We start from the raw sequence: 18,718 nt of genomic DNA on the forward strand, positions 1-18,718 counted from the left end.
AGACGCTTAATGACTGAGCCACCCAGGCGCCCCTTATCAATTCCTTTTATAAAATCTTTTATAATTTTCATCTTTACAGTCATATTTCAACCCTTCATCATATTTACCCTTATTTTTGTACAAATATAAGTTTTTCTTTCTTAAAAATTTTGGGAGGCAGTTTCTTCTAACAGACCAAAATATGCTCAAAATCTACTGTGTGGCACTGATCTATTCACCAGCCTGATTATATTTGATCATATTCTTTTTCTTTTTCTTTTTCTTTTTATTTCTTTCCCTTTCTTTTCCCCCAGTTTCAGGTCTCTTATGATTTGTTTAGTGTATATTTTTCTGGGGTCCTCGTTACCCTGTTAGCATTTTGTTCTCTCATTCATCTGTTCTCCTCTGGACAAAATGACAAGATGGAAAAAAATCACCTCAAAAAAAAGAACAAGAGGAAGTACCGACTGCCAGGGACCTAATCAATACGGACATTAGTAAGATGTCTGAACTAGAGTTCAGAATGACGATTATAGAGATACTAGCTGGGCTTGAAAAAAGCATGAAAGATACTAGAGAAACCCTTTCTGGAGAAATAAAAGAACTAAAATCTAACCAGGTTGAAATAAAAAGGTTATTAATGAAGTGCAATCAAAAATGGAGGCTCTAACTGCTAGGATAAATGAGGCAGAAGAGAATTAGTGATATAGAAGGCCAAATGATGAAGAATAAAGAAGCTGAGAAAAGAGAGATAAACAACTACTGGTTCATGAGGGCAGAATTCAAGAGATAAGTGATACCATAAGATGAAACAATATTAGAATAATTGGGATTCCAGAAGAAGAAAGAGAGAGGGGAGCAGAAGGTATATTGGAACAAATTATAGAAGAGAACTTCCCTAATTTGGGGAAATAAACAAGCTTCAAAATCCAGGAGGCACAGAGATCCCCCTGAAAATCAATAAAAATAAGTCAACACCCCAACATCTAATAGTAAAACTTACGAGCCTCAGAGACAAAGAGAAAATCCTGAAAGCAGCTCGGGAGAAGAGATCTGTAACCTACAATGGTAGAAACATTTGATTGGCAACAGACCTATCCACAGAGACCTGGCAGGCCAGAAAGGACTGGCATGATATATTCAGAGCACTAAGCGAGAAAAATATGCAGCCAAGAATACTATATCCAGCTAGGCTGTCATTGAAAATTGAAGGAGAGATAAAAGGCTTCCAGGACAAACAAAAACTAAAGGAATTTGCAAACATGAAACCAGCCCTACAAGAAATATTGAAAGGGGTCCTCTAAGCAAAGAGAGAGCCTAAAAACAACATAGACCAGAAAGGTACACAGACAATATACAGTAACAATGCAATGGCACTAAATTCATATCTTTCAAGAGTTACCCTGAATGTAAATGGGCTAAATGCCCCAATCAAAAGACATAGGCTATCAGATTGGATTAAAAAACAAGAGCCATCCATATGCTGTCTGCAAGAGACTCATTTTAGACCCAAAGACACCCCCAGATTGAAAGTGAGGGGGTGGAAAACCATTTACCATGCTAATGGACACCAAAAGAAAGCTGGGGTGGCAATCCTTATATCAGACAAATTAGATTTTAAACCAAAGAGTGTAATAAAAGATGAGGAAGGACACTATATCCTACTTAAAGGGTCTATCCAACAAGAAGATCTAACAATTGTAAATATCTATGCCCCTAACGTGGGAGCAGCCAATTATATAAGCCAATTAAAAACAAAATCAAAGAAACACATTGACAACAATATAATAATAGAAGGGGACTTTAACACCTCCCTTACTTAAATGGATAGATCATCTAAGCAAAAGATCAGCAAGGAAATAAAGACTTCAAATGACACACTGGACCAAATGGACTTCACAGATATATTCAGAACATTCCATCCCAAAGCAATGGAATACACATTCTTCTCTAGTGCCCTTGGAACATTCTCCAGAATAGATCATATCCTAGGTCACAAATCAGGTCTCAACCGGTACCAAAAGGTTGGGATCAATCCCTGCATATTTTTGGACCACGATGCTTTGAAACTAGAACTCAATCACAAGAGGATAGTCAGAAAGAACTCAAATATGGAGGCTAAAGAGCATCCTACTAAAGAATGAATGGGTCAACCTGGAAATTAAAGAAGAATTAAAAAAATTCATGAAAACAAATGAAAATGAAAACACAACTGTTCAAAATCTTTGGGATGCAGCAAAAGCAGTCCTAAGAGGAAAGTATATAGCAATACAAGCCTTTCTCAAGAAACAAGAAATATCTCAAATACACAGCCTAACCCTACACCTAAAGAAGCTGGAGAAAGAACAGCAAATAAAGCCCAAACCCAGCAGGAGAAGAGAAATAATAAAGATCAGAGCAGAAATCAATGAAATAGAAACGAAAAGAACAGTAGAACAGATCAACGAAACTAGGAGCTGGTTCTTTGAAAGAATTAACAAGATTGATAAACCCCTGGCCAGACTTAACAAAAAGAAAAGAGAAATGACCCAAATAAATAAAATCATGAATGAAAGAGAGATCACAACAACACCAAAGAAATACAAACAATTATAACAACATATTACGAGCAACTATGTCCCAGCAAATTAGATAACCTGGAAGAAATGGATGCATTCCTAGAGATGTATCAACTACCAAAACTGAACCAGGAAGAAATAGAAAACCTGAACAGACCTATAACCACTAAGGAAATTGAAAGAGTAATCAAAAATCTCCCAACAAACAAGAGCCCAGAACCATATGGCTTCCCAGGGGAATTCTACCAAACATTTAAAGAAGAATCAATACCTATTCTCCTGAAACTCTTCCAAAAAATAGAAATGGAAGGAAAACTTCCAAACTCATTTTATGATGCCAGCATACCTTGATCCCCAAATCAGACAAAGACCCCATCAAAAAGGAGAATTACAGAACATGGATGCAAAAATTCTCACCAAAATACTAGCCAATAGGATAACAGTACATTAAAAGGATTATTCACCATGACCAAGTGGGATTTATCCCTGGGCTGCAAGGTTGGTTCAACATCCACAAATCAATCAACGTAATACAATATGTTAATAAAAGAAAGGTCCTCTCAATAGATGCAGAAAAAACATTTGACAAAGTACAGCATCCTTTCTTTTTTTTTTTTTTTTTTTAAAGATGTTATTTATTTGGCAGAGAGAGACACAGCGAGAGCAGGAACACAAGCAAGGGGAGTGGGAGAGGGAGAAGCAGGCTTCCCGCTGAGCAGGGAGCCCGATGTGGGACTCGATCCCGGAACCCCGGGATCATGACCTGAGCCGAAGGCAGACGTTTAACGACTGAGCCACCCAGGCGCCCCAGCATCCTTTCTTGATCAAAACTCTTCAGAGTATAGGGATAGAGGCTACATACCTCAATATCCTAAAAGCCATCTATGAAAAACCCACAGCAAATATCATTCTCAATGGGGAAAAACTGAGAGCTTTCCTGCTAAGGTCAGGAACACAGCAGGGATGTCCACTATCACCACTGCTATTCAACATAGTATTGGAAGTCCTAGCCACAGCAATCAGACAAAAAAAGAAATCAAAGGCATCCAAATCGGCAAAGAAGAAGTCAAACTCTCACTCTTTGCAGATGATATGATACCTTACGTGGTAACCCAAAAGACTCCACCCCAAAACTGCTAGAACTCATACAGGAATTCAGTCAAGTGGCAGGATATAAAATCAATGCACAGAAATCAGTGACATTTCTATACACCAACAACAAGTTAGAAGAAAGAGAAATTAAGGAGTCGATCCCATTTACAATTGCACCCAAAACCATCAGATACCTAGGAATAAATCTAACCAAAGAAGCAAAGAATCTGTACTCAGAAAACTATAAAATACTCATGAAAGAAATTGAGGAAGACCAAAGAAATGGAAAAAGGTTCCATGTTCATGGATTGGTAGAACAAATATTGTGAAGATGTCAATGCTACCTAGAGCAATCTACACATTTAATGCAAACCTATCAAAATACCATCCACTTTTTTCAAAGAAATGGAACAAATAATCCTAAAATTTGTATGGAACCAGAAAAGACCCCGAATAGCCAGAGGAATGTTGAAAAAGAAAAACAAAGCTGGTGGCATCACAATTCCAGATTTCAAGCTCTATTACAAAGCTGTCATCATCAAGACAGTATGGTACTGGCACAAAAACAGACACATAGATCAATGGAACAGAATAGAGAGCCCAGAAATGGACCCTCAACTCTATGGTCAACTCATCTTTGACAAAGCAGGGAAGAATGTCCAATGGAAAAAAGACAGTCTCTTCAACAAGTGATGTTGGGAAAATTGGACAGCCACATGCAGAAGAATGATACTGGACCATTTCCTTACACCACACACAAAAATTGACTCAAAAGGGTTGAAAGACCTCAATGTGAGACAGGAGTCCATCAAAATCCTTGAGGAGAACACAGGCAACAACCTCTTTGACCTCAGCCACAGTAACTTCTTCCTAGAAACATCGCCAAAGGCAAGGGAAGCAAGGGCAAAAATGAACTATTGGGACTTCATCAAGATAAAAAGCTTTTGCACAGCAAAGGAAAGAGTCAACAAAACCAAAAGACAACCGACAGAATGGGAGAAGATATTTGCAAATGACATATCAGATAAAGGGCTAGTATCCAAAATCTATAAAGAACTCATCAAACTCAACACCAAAAGAACAAAGAATCCAATCCAGGAATGGGCAGAAGACATGAACAGACATTTTTCCAAAGAAGACATCCAAATGGCCAACAGACACATGAAAAACTGCTCAACATTGCTCGGCATCAGGGAAATCCAAATCAAAACCTCAATGAGATACCACCTCACACCAGTCCGAATGGCTAAAATTAACAAGTCAGGAAATGACAGATGTTGGCGGGGATGCGGAGAAAGGGGAACCCTCCTACACTGTTGGTGGGAATGCAAGCTGGTGCAGCCACTCTGAAAAACGGTATGGAAGCTCCTCAAAAAGTTGAAAATAGAGCTACCCTATGACCCAGCAATTATACTACTGGGTATTTACCCCAAAGATACAAATGTAGGGATCTGAAGGGGTACGTGCACCCCAATGTTTATAGCAGCAATGTCCATAATAGCCAAAGTATGGAAAGAGCCAAGATGTCTATCAACAGATGAATGGATCAAGATGAAGTGGTATATATATATACAATGGAATATTATGCAGCCATCAAAAAACAAAACCTTTCCATCTGCAATGACGTGGTTGGAACTAGAGGGTATTATGCTAAGCGAAATAAGTCAATCAGAGAAAGACATGTATCATATGATCTCACTGATATGAGGAATTCTTAATCTCAGGAAACAAACTGAGGGTTGCTGGAGTTGTGGGGGGTGGAAGGGATGGGGTGGCTGGGTGATAGACATCGGGGAGGGTATGTGCTATGGTGAGTGCTGTGAATTGTGTAAGAGTGTTGAATCACAGACCTGTACCTCTGAAACAAATAATACATTACATTTAAAAAAAAAAAAAGAAGATAGTAGGAAGGGAAAAATGAAGGGGGGGGGGAATTGGAGGGGGAGATGAACCATGAGAGACTATGGACTCTGAGAAAAAATTGAGGGTTAGCCTGGTGATGGGTATTAAAGAGGGCACGTATTGAATGGACCACTGGGCGTTATACGCAAACAATGAATCATGGAACATTACATCAAAAACTAATGATGTAATGTATGGTGATTAACATAACATAATAAAATACAATTAAAAAAAGGCATCTATATTTCACTTACATTAGAAGCATGCCTCAAACATTAAAGTAGAATTCATTTGTATATTGAGGTCTTTCAAGAGATTTAGTGGTCTTAATATTGGAGGCTAAAATTTTTTTAATTTGTTTTTACTTATTTTTAAAATTTTTTTATTTATTCATTTGAGAGAGAAAGGGAGAAATAGAACAAGTTGGGGGAAAGGGGCAGAAGGAGAGGGAGAAACAGACTACCCACTTAGCAGGGAGCCTGACGCAGGGCTCAATCCCAGAACTCTGAGATCATGACCTGAGCTGACGGCAGACACTTAACCCACTGAGCTACCCAGGTGCTCCCTTTTTTATTTTAATTGCAGTTAGTTAACATACAGTGTAATACTAGTGTCAGGTGTACAATATAGTTCAACACTTCCATATAACACCCAATGATCATCACAACAATTGCACTCCTTAATCCCCATCACCTATTTCGACCCATCCCCCCACCCACCTCCCCTCTGGGAACCATTGAAACATTTGTTCTCTGTTTCTTGCTTTCTCTCTCTTATTTTCTCTTATTTTCTTCCCTTTGCATATATGTTTTGTTTCTTAAATTCCACATATGAGTAAAATTATATGGTATTTGTCTTTCTTTGACTTATTTTGTTTAGCATTATACTCTCTAGCTCCATGCATGTTGTTGCAAATGGCAAGATTTCATTCCTTTTTATGGCTGAGTACTATTGCATTGTCTATATATACCACTTCTTGATCTATTCATCTATTGATGAACACTTGGGCTGCTTCCATATCTTGGCTATTGTAAATAATACTGCTATAAACAAAGGTGCATGTATCCCTTTGAATTAATGTTTTTGTATTCTTTGGGCAAATACCCAGCAGTGTGATTGCTGGATCACAAAGGAGTTCTATTTTCAACTTTTCGAGGAACCTCCATACTGTTTTCCAGAGTGGCTGCACCAGTTTGCATTCCTACCAACAGTGCATGAGGGTCCCATTTTTCTCCACATCCTCGCCAACTTCTGTTGTTTCTTGCATTGTTGATTTTGGTCATTCTGATAGGTGTGAGGTGACATCTTATTGTATAATAAGTGATGAGGAGCATCTTTTCCCATGTCTGTTGACCATCTATATTTGTTCTTTGGAGAAATGTCTATTTATATCTTCTGTCCACTTTTTAATTGGATTATTCATTTTTTGGGTGTTGAGTTTTATAAGTTCTTTATATATCTTAGATACTAGCCTTTTATCAGATAGATCAATTGCAAAGATCTTCTTCCATTCTGTAGATTGCCTTTTAGTTTTGTTGATTGTTTCCTTTGCTGTGCAGAAGCTCCTTATTTTGATGTAGTCCCAATAGTTTATTTTTGCTTTTATTTCCCTTGCCTCAGGAGAACATATCTAAAAAAAAAGTTGCTATGGCTGATGTCCAAGAAGTTAATGCCTGTGTTCTCTTCTAGGATTTTTAATGGTTTCAGGTCTCACATTTAGGTCTTTAATCCATTTTGAATTTATTTTTGTGTATGTGTAAGAGAGTGGTCCAGTTTCACTCTTTTTCATGTTGCTGTCCAGTTTTCCCAACACTATTTGTTGAAAAGACTGTCTTTTTCCCATTGAATATTCATTCCTGCTTTGTTGAAGATTGACTATATAATAGTGGGCTTATTTCTGGATTTTCTATTCTGTTCTCTTGCTCTATGTGTCTATTTTTGTGCCAGTTCCATACTGTTTTGATCACTACAGTTTTGTAATATAACTTGAAGTCTGGAATTGTGATGCCTCCAGCTTTGCTTCTCTTTTTCAAGGTGACTTTGGCTATTTGGGGTCTTTTGTGGTTCCATACAAATTTTAGGATTGCTTGTTCTGGTTCTGTGGAAAATTTTGTTCATATTTTCATAGGAATTGCATTAAATATGTAGATTGCTTTGGTTAGTATAGACATTTTAACACTATTTGTTCTTCCAATCCATGAGATAGAATTTCTTTCCATTGTTTTTCTTTCTTCTTAAATTTCTTTCATCAGTGTTTTATAGTTTTCAGAGTACAGGTCTTTCACCTCTTTGGTCAGGTTTATTCCTAGGTATCTTATTATTTTGGGTGCAATTATAAATGGGATTGTTTTCTTAATTTCTCTTTCTCTTTCTTCATTATTGGTGTATAGAAATGCAACAGATGTCTGTACATTGATTTTATATCCTGTGACTTTACTGAATTCATTTATCAGTTCTAGCAATTTTTTTGGTGGAGTCTTTTAGGTTTTCTACATATAGAATTATGTCATCTGCAAATAGTGAAAGTTTTACTTCTTCCTTACTAATTTGGATTCCCTTTATTCCTTTTTGTTGTCTTGCAACACAGAAATAAATCTCACTGGATCGTGGTGGATGATTTTTTTAAATGTATTGTTGAATTCAGTTTGCTAGTATTTTATTGACAATTTTTGCATCTATGTTCATCAGGGATATTGGCCTATAGTTCTCTTTTTTAGTGGTATCTTTATCTGGTTTTGTTATTGGTAATGCTGGCTTCACAGAAACAATTTGGAAGTTTTCCTTCCTTTTGTATATTTTGAAATAGTTTAAGAAGAATGGGTATAAACTCTAAATATTTGCTTGTGAAGCCATCTGGTCCTGGATTTTTGTTTGTTTGGATTTGTTTGTTTGTTTGATTTTGTTATGGACTCAATTTCTTTGCTGATTATCAGACTGTTCAAATTTTCTATTTCTTCCTGTTTCACTTTTGGTAGTTTACAGTTTACATGTTTCTAGGAATTTATTCATTTCTTGCAGGTTGTTCAATTGGTTGGCATATAATTTTACAAAATGTTCTTCTATGATTGTATTTTTCTGGTGTTGGTTGTTATTTTTCCTCTCTTATTTGTGATTTTATTTATTTGAGTCCTTTTTCTTTCTTGATAAGTCTGGCTAGAGGTCTATCAATTTTATTGATGTTTTTGAAGAACCAGCCCCTGGTTTCATTGATGTTCTGTATTTTCTTTCTTTTTCTTTCTTTTTTTCTTTTTTTGGTTTTTGTATTATTTATTTATGCTCTAATTTTTATTATTTCCTTCCTTCTGCTGGTTTTAGGTTTTGTTTGTTGTTCTTTTTCTAGCTCCTTTAGGTGGAAAGTCAGGTTATTTCAGATTTTTCTTGCTTTTTGAGGTAGGCCTGGTTGCTATAAACTTCCCTCTTAGAATCACTTTTCCCACGTCCCAAAGGTTTTAACCAACTGAGCCACCCAGGCGCCCTCGTCCCAAAGGTTTTAGACCATTGTGTTTTCATATAATTTCTTTCCATGTACTTTTTTTTTTTTTTAATTTCCTGGTTGATTTCCATTGTTTAGTAGCATGTTATTTAACCTCCACATATTTGTGGTTTTCCAGATTTTTCCCCCATGGTTGACTTCTAGTTTCATTGTGTTGTGGTCAGAAAAGATGCGTGGAATGATTTCAGTCTTCTTGAATTTGTTGAGGTTTATGTGATAATATGTGATATATTCTGAAGAATATTCTCCGTGCACTTGAAAAGGAGGTGTATTCTGCTGTTTTAGGATGGAATGTTCTGAATATATCTGTTAAGTCCATCTGTTCCAGTGTGTCATTCAGAGCCATTGTTTTCTTGTTTATTTTCTGTTTAGATGATCTGTCCATTGCTGTAAGTGGGGTGTTAAGGTCCCCTACTATTATTGTATTATTATCAATCAGTTTCTTTATGTTTGTTATGAACATTTTAATGTACTTGGTTGCTATTATGATGGGTGCATAGATATTTATAATTGTTATATCTTCTTGTCAGATTGTCCCCTTTATTATTATATAGTGTCCTTCTTTGTCTCTTGTTATGGTCTTTGTTTTATAGTCTGTTTTGTCCAGTGTAAGTATTGCTACTCTGGGTTTCTTTTGCATGATAAATCTTACTCTGTCCTCTCACTTTCAATCCATAGGTGTCTTTAGGTCTAAAACGGGTCTCTTGTAGGCAGCATATAGTTGAGTCTTGTCGTTTTATCCATTCTGTCACCCTATGTCTTTTGATTGGAGCATTTAGTCCATTTACATTCAAAGTAATTATTGATAGATACATATTTATTGTCATTTTATTACTTGTTTTGCTATTGTTTCTGGAGGTTTACTCTGGTCCTTCCTTGTCTTTCATGTTTTGTTGATTTTCACTAGTAATCTATATGTATTTCTTCTCTTTATTCTTTGCATATTTATTCGTGGTTTTTGATATATGGTTACCATTAGGTTTGTATATAACTTCTGCATATGACAGTCTATATTAAGTTGATGGTCATTTAAGTTTGAGCCATTGTTTTCTGCTCTCCTCTCCACATTTTAGGTACTTGTTATTTTATTTTATATCTTTTTTTGTGTGTGAATTCCTTGACTGATTTTTTTACAGAAAAATTCACTTTTACTGTTTTTGTGTTTCCTATGTCTCTAATTTCACTTATGGTCTCTGCTTTCCACTCAAAGAGTTCCTTTTAATACTTCTTGCATGGCTGGTTTAGGGGTCATGAATTCCTTTAGTTTTTGTTTGCCTGGGGAACTCTTTATCTTGGAGGCTACAGTCTTGAGAATATTCTTACTGTCAGATAGTTACAAATAGAGAGACAACTGAAGGAAAGTATTAATGTAGTTCCTGTAGCCTTCCCCATTGGACTTTGTGGTCATGTGATAATGTATAGGCCACATTAGTTTTCTGCACTAGTTTTCTGCAGAAATCTACACAATGAGATGGGTCGGAATGCCCACCACTCACCCAAACTACAGTTATTGAGGAACTCTCTATATGATTCTTCCATGGCCTAAGTTATCCTGTCCGGCCATAAGTTAAATATCACTCACATATTCTTCTGTACTTGAACTTCTAAGCTCCAAAGTTTTATAAGTCACAACTTCCCTAGAACAGTAAAGTCCAGTGGCAAATCCTAAGACTATTGCCTGGTGGGCTACATCAGAATCACCTGGATGGCCTTATAAAATATTTGATCTTGTGTTCTGACCTAGGAAATATTAATTTATTAATTCCAGAATGGGGCCAAGAATTCCATGTTGTTAAGCTTTTGAGATTCATTGTCTGTCGAATTGTTTCATGTGAGGATTTGAAAGAATGAAATGAGTTTTATTCTAAGTGGCAAAAATGTTATACTTGTTTCTGTGCCCAACCCCTGATATTTGTTACTAAGGAGACCTGGGAGATTAACCATGGTAAAATAGAAAGTGACATGCATGTGGGGTCGTTATTACAAGTCTTTGCTGTGTGACCTCAAGTAATCACTTAACTTTACTGGCTATCAATATCCTCCCCTGTAGAAAACAAGGTTTTAGATAAGATGACAATCACTATCTTTGATCAGGTGACAGGGAGCTTCTTTCGGGGTCACTGCAGCTGTGAGTCTGAGCAGGAGTTGAACAGATCAGTTCATACCAGAGATCCCTAAGTTGAGTACACCTCTTTGATTTGTTTACAATGTTAAATGGGATTGTGTCTAGAGAAAGGGCTCCAATGATAAAAGTCTGGACAAGATGTCTCCAAAGGCCACTTTGTTTCTGCTGTTCTGTGCAAATAGCCATTAAAAGGAGAATTACACCAGAACAAGATCACTTGAGAAGTAAGGTTGATAACAGAGTCAGACCAGTTACGGAGCAATTAGTAGCAGCTCTGTCTGAAAGACTTAGAGCAAAACATGGTCTCTCATTGATTTCTACAGCTATTACAAACTAACTCCCTAAGCTAAGGAAACAAGCCTGGTAATCATGATTAGAACTCAGTAATTGTGACCCTTTACATGTCATGCTATGCCTCTGTTGTTATACAAGGCAGAGCACTAACTACAGTTGCTACATAATAACCTCTCATAGTACATCTTCAGTGTTCAGAAAAGGTAGCTTGGCTTATTTTGCACACTCCTACTCATTCTTGAAGATCTTGCTCATATGCCACCCCATCAGTGAAACCACTTCTCATCCTGCACATCTCCACTCAGGGAAGATTTAATTATTCCCAAACTTGAATTTTCTCAGCATCTAATGTGAATAGTAAATAAAAATAACAATAATGAATATAATTTCTTCTCTTAACTAAGCTTTCTTTTTTTATCTCAGGAACTGCCTATATTTTACCCAAATAATAATAATCATTTCACTTTAATCAGTCTTTCTCCACCATCAGACTGAGTGCTGCCTGGAGTTTAGTAGCTTTTTTTGTTGATGAATGAATGAATGCTTTCTTTACACCTTCTATGTTCTCATTCTCCCAATCCTCCTAAACTCTCTTGGCTCCAAATCAAGGCTGCTGGTCCTGATTCATTGACTCAGCTAGACTGTGATCTAAAAAAATAAAAAAACACTGAGGTATGGCTGACCAGTGGACTAACTCATCAGATCTTTACTTCCCCCAAGAGAGACACGTTAGTTTCCCTAATCTCCAACTGGTGTTAAGTGTAGATGCAGTATTTTGGAACTGAGCTTTCTTGCTTCCTGGAACTACCGTAGGATCCTCTGTCCTCTAAAACCCAAAGCACAAATCTTCAGTTTCACACTATCCTTTTCTAAATGTTCCAGCTGTTTGGTTCCCAAGGAATTTAAGCCTTCATAGACTATCAGCTCTATGGTGATGTGGACTTTGAACCCTTGTTGCATAGAGCACTTCAAAGTAAGTCTCCATCATATTCACTAGAAAACATGACTTGCTTCTTGAAGATTGCAAACTGTGAGTGGGGACAGGGAGACTGGGGAAGTATAGAGAAACCCTTTTGTTGAGCCCATCATCATTGAGGGTTCTGTGCTTTTGAGTTAAGATGATTTTACCTTATAAGTAGCATTTTAGTCTCTGTTCTGCTAATTCCCATGTGACTCTGGACAAGTTCCTTATAACATCTAAGACTCAGTTTCTTACCTGCAAATTATGTGATGCTCGCATTGATCTTTTTGTATTTTTGTTACAATTTAAATGAGTCAATGGATATAAACATTGTATTCAACATTGTATCAGGGATGACAAAGGAAATGTTCTAAGTATAGAAAAATTTTAATTAGATATTAAAAATTATCCTTTGTTAATACACTGAATTCTAAATACAGGCTTTTAATATTAAAACATATTATTATTTCTGGGGTAGATCCTGATTTTCAAAATTAAGTTGTGATTTGTCCTGAATTTGACATGTAATGGTGAAGAACCCTAAACGAAGCACCAGAAAACAATAAAGATGATAAAGTGGATTGTTAGTAAAAATGACTGCAATAATTTGACTCGAGGCATCAGAAATGTTTTGTAATATGATTTTGGTCTTCCTCCCATCTGATGGTGAAGTTTTTGAATCTGGACTGGGCTTGTGACTTACTTTAGTAGACTGCTCCAAACATGAATAACTGTCAGTTTCAAGCCTTGGTCTTAAAGTTTTCGATGCTGTTTTCTCTTTCAGAAGCCTGCCTGGTCACCATGAGAAATACCACAGCAATGATGCTGGAGGATAAGCAGAGACACACGGCACTGTTGCCTCTGTATCACTTCGCCAGTAGCAGGCAACTCTCAGACACAAAGTTCTTCTGCAGAACTGAGGCTAACAACATATTCAAGGGAGAACCCAACTGAGACCAAAAGGATCACACCCCTAAATCCAGGCTAAACTGCCAACACACAGACTTGTGAGCTGCATAAATGGTGTTGTTTTAAGCCACTGGGTTTGAGAGTGCTTTATTATGTAGCAATAGTTAACTAATACACAGGGCATGGGTTATGAGATATGCCAGTCAGATATTTAATAAGGGTTTCTACACCACATAAATGTAACTAATGGCATATTGTTTGACACTGTCATATGTACATTGAATTGGATTTCCCCCAATTGTAGGATAGTCATACTTCTCTTATGAGTAGGAAAAGGCCAACAGGAATCAGATAGATTTGGCTTGAATACCTACATAGATCAAACTTTATTCCAATTGAAAAATGCAACCTCAAGCATGCAAATACACTTTCATATCTGACTTTTCCATAAAGTCCTAGAGACCTTCATTACTAGATCTGTAAGGTTGCAAAGTGAGACTTTTTAATTATGATATGTAATAGTTGAACAACAGTTAGAGAGTAAGGAAAATATGATTTAAGCCTTGCTGTCATTCTGCGAATCACAATTTTACCCTATCCCAAACTTGCTCTTTGTTCTCAGCTTATTGAATGCTATCAAGTTTAATCAGACAATGTCCACAAAATATAGTTTATTCCCTAGAGAAAGGCTCTCCTTTTAGAAGATGTTTTGTACAAGGAGAGTTACATTCACGTTCCCCCATACCCATTATCTTCCTTCTTTCCTTCCTTCCTCCCTCCCTTCCTTCTTCCCCTCTTTTTAAAAATTTCCTCTTCAATGTAGATTGTCCAGCGTGGTTGTAAATGAACAGCTTTGTTGATCATCCATCCTCCTTTGTTTTGAATAAGGTTGCATTTCTGGTGATGCTTACTTTTCTTAATTAGTGCATAATCAGAAAGATAGAACATAAAAGTCATGGGCAATATCTTCCCATCAGCAATTCTACATGTAATCAAAGAAATATTGAGTGAGAGGAAGGTCAAAGAAAAAAAAAAAACAACTCAAAAGACCAAAAGAATTAGAGGAAGATATAAAAAAATCAAGCCCACTTTCTGAAACAATGAAAATCCCAAAGGATATCAAACTCATATCAAAAATAATCCCAAAAGTATAAATGAGAAGAATCTGAGGACTATAGAAAGTTTAATAACATTAAAATAAATTTTATATTTGGTACTGAAGAAAACTATAAGTTTTTTTTAACTTTGCTTTGAAAATCAGTGTAAAAGTAATACCGGCATTAAGTACTAATTTGATCTGTGCTAATGGAGTTAAATAAAAAGTAAAAGTTTTCCTCCCTTGCCTCCTGACCTAGTTAACTCCCTAGGAGTGAACGTAACCATTTCAGGTGATCAACACCATAATTCAATGTGGGAGCTCTTTCCATTGTCTTTTGAGTCGGTCATTGGATCCCTAAGTTGGATCTGTCATATTCCTTCCTCTCTCTCCTTCTTTTTACTTGGTTTTCTTTTATTTTGCTGGAGTTCACTTTTTTCCCATTAAAGTTAATAGAAATTAAATTTTTGAGTCCATTTCTGACTAAGTCTTTATTTTGCATTCACACTTTACTTTGTTCAGTGCTTGCAATTGGGGCTTATCCTTGAGGAATGTTCTCTTTGGCAAGTCAGTCACCATGTTGTAGAGCATCTCAATGGAAATAATGAAAAATAAGTCACCATTTTAATTCACAATAATTTAGTTATATTTGCTCCAGAGCCAGTTGTCCACACTTAGACCAGGAGCCCTCATTTCCTCCAAGAAGATTATTTTATTTCTTCACAGAGGATTGCTTTGATTTCATTCTGGAGTTTGAATGAGCTGTATCAGTGACTCTTCATAAAGGATAGGAAAAAGAAAATATGTGATTGACACGTTTATTCCATAAGTCGTTTTCAAATTGACCATTTTGGTTTTTGTCCCTCTCCTTCCCACTGTCTGAACCTCACTTCTCCAAGTTTGAATTTTTCCATTTGGAGAAGAGCATTTCTCATCTTCTTTACCACTTCCAAAGGGCACTAGTGGCTATTTCTCTCTGCTCAAGTTTGTCCATCAATCCATTTCCATTCACTTGTTATCATCCAGAAATTTGTCTAAATTTTTAGAACTGACAAGGACATGGTCTTTCTCTCTTCTCAGTGTTGTTTTCACTCTTTCATCTTAAGAAGACATAGTCTTTGACTACAAATATATAATCATTGTTATTTATTATATCTCTAACATTGAAATTACATAGATATCAAAAAGAAGGCCTGATTATAGCACATTTTAATGTCCTAACCAGGCAGTTAAATCCTAGCTGTGGTATCTTTTCTAACGTTGAATTATGATTTGTTCTCTTGTCCACTGCATGACTGCATGAGCATGCTGAAGAATTTAAAATTCTTACCATGGGTATCTTTTGTCATCTCCTACCATGGTTTTGTAAGCATACTTTAAGAAGATTCATGATCCAATGCTCTTCTCAGTTATTTTTTTTTTTTTACACAGTAATTTGAGTTTTGCTTTTTTTTTTTCTGGCCTCTAGAAGATTATCCCCAAGGTCTTCCTCTAGTCACCTGTATAATTGGCTTAAGAATCTTCCAGATGACTAGAGTAGTTAAGATTTGCCTGAATGGCAAGTTGTATTTAGTTTTAAATAGGAGAAGTAGTTAAGGCTAAGGGTAGGAAAGGTGATGATAAAAGTAATATCCATTCAATCATTGCAGAGCCTAACATTTGAAATACATCACTGATCATATCCCCAACCCTCCCTCTTATATATCCAATTCACCAAATCAGACTAGTTTTCACTTATAACAGATACCTAACGCTTTCAGTCCCTATGTCATTACTCAGGAGATTTTTCCGATCTGAAAGGCACTTCCAATCTTATCTTTGACTGTAAAAATCCTCCTAGGTCAACTTAAATGCAACCACATTCAGAAAGTCTATGTCATTCTCCCAGCTGAATTTTCTTTCTCTTCTGAATAATCTATCATAACACGACATCTTTCACTTTTTATAATTTTCTGTTATTTGCAATTATTTTTAGGGTATTTTCTATGTATTAAAATGTGTGTGATAACACCAGCATAGTTTTCGCTGGTCTGTTTCCCTTGCCTTAGTCCTTGCTCAAGGTATCTTTTTACTTTGTTTGCATGGTTGCCTTCACAGTGGGATGCTTGCTATATTTGTAAAGCTATTGTTAGGAATATTGGGTCATGGATGAAGGTGTGCTGTTCTACAGAGGATATGTATTTGCTTTTCCCAAGGAGCTGAAGGCACTATTTGTCTTAGACCACCTTAAATCAAATTCAAATCATGAAGTGATTTGAACTACCTAGACCATATGAACCAGGCTACAAATATGCCCATGATAATTTGATTCAATCTTATCCCAAGGCTGTAGTGCTTTAGGGGACAAAATATTTGTGGGTTTATGTTTCCCACATTGTATGAGTCCTGATCATTAATTTCCTTTCTGTTACTCAGCATAAGGTGTCAAAAGTAATGTTCAAATGTTCAGGATCAGTAAATGCCCTCAAGGAAAAGCTAAATTGTTTACCTCTGAGTTCTCATTGTCCCTTCAAATTTTCTGATGGCAATATGTTATTATTTCGGTAGTTTTTGGATGCTTTCAAATTTTAGAAATATTTTTACTTAGCATTTTATGTTTATCATCACTTGGTCTGAAAAAAACTTCTTGGGAAATCAGAACTGCTCAAAGTACAATATCTACATGGCTCCAATTTGCTATTATTTTCTATCTCTTATTATAGATTTGGGTCTGTCAATTAGCCTACTAGATTGCAAGCTCCTTCAAACCAAAGACAAATTTTAATCACTTTTGTATCCTTTCCTGACTTCTTTATTTCATAGACACTAGAAAAAAGATTGAAAATTGTGTCAATTTTTATGTTTTTCTATAATTTGTCCATTTCATTCAACTTCCATATATTATTGACATAAAGTTCTTCAGAATATCCTATTATTATTTGTTTATAAATATAGGATCTGTAGTGATGTGCCTTTTTTGTTTGTTTTGAATTGTTATTGAGTCTTGTTTTTTATTCCTCCTTGATTATTTTTGCCAAAGCTTGTAAATTTTATTTTTTATATATTTATTTTTTATTTTTTTAATTATTTTTTACTTTTACTATTTTTTAAATTAATTTATTTTTAAGATTTTATTTATTTATTTACAGAGAGAATGAGAGAGCACAAGCAGGGGGAACAGTAGAGGGAGAGGGAGAAGCAGACTCCCCACCAAGCAGGGAGCCCAAAGCAGGGCTCGATCCCAGGACCCTGGGATCATGACCTGAGCTGAAGGCAGACTCTTAACCAACTGAGTCACACTGGCACCCCTATATATTTATTTTTTAAAGATTTATTTGTTTATTTGAGAGATAGAGAGAAAGAACATGAGCAGGAGGGGCAGAGGGAGAGGGAGAGAGAATCTCAAGCAGATTCCATGCTGAATGAGGAGCCCAACCTGGGGCTCGATCTCAGGACACTGAGATCACGACCGGAGCTGAAACCAAGAGTCCAATGCTTAACCAACTGCACCATGTAGGCACCCCAAAGCTTGTCAATTTTAATAGTCTTTTCAAAGAACTGACCTTTGACTTTGTTAATGACTTTTGTTGTGTGTTTTTTCTATTTCATTGTATTCTGAGCTTATCTTCATTATTTTCTTTCTTTTCTCTCTTGGAATTAAATTTATTCTTTTTCTAAATTCTTAGTATACATGCTAAGAATATTGATTTATGTTTGAGTATTCCTCTTTTCTAATATATGCATCTTAGGCTATAAATTCCACTCTAAACATGACCTTAATGGCATCTCATTTCCATTAGGATATCTTCTTTTCCTATGGGTTATTTAGAAGTGTGTTTAAAATCCCCAAATATAAGAAATAAGCCATATTTCCATCAATGCTAGAATGGATAGATTGTAGACTATTCATAGGATGAAATGCTACTGGCAAGTACTTTGAAGGAACTTCTGTTACATAGGGTGACATGCAATAATAATATCTGTAACATCAGAAAACAAAAAAAATAAACATTCTTATCTATGAATATGCATTAATACATAGAAAGATACACAGTTAAAACGCAGGCATAACTAAAATACTGCAGGGTGTTAAATGTCATAATAGTGATCATTAGTATGAGAGGTGGTAGCTGTGATTGGCAGGCTTTGAGAAGTGGCTTCCTGGGTACTGGTGATACACTAATCATATGTTATTTAACCTTAGTAGTGGTTTACATGGATATGTTCACTTTGCATCATTTCATTATCCTGTACAATTACTGTTTGTGCAATTTAATGTTTGTAAGTAAAATGCTTGCAAGAGTGTTGGGTTTATCCAATAAATGTTTTT

The sequence above is a fragment of the Halichoerus grypus genome, chromosome 1 (assembly GCF_964656455.1).
Source record: "Halichoerus grypus chromosome 1, mHalGry1.hap1.1, whole genome shotgun sequence".
In the NCBI taxonomy this organism is placed as follows: Eukaryota; Metazoa; Chordata; class Mammalia; order Carnivora; family Phocidae; genus Halichoerus; species Halichoerus grypus.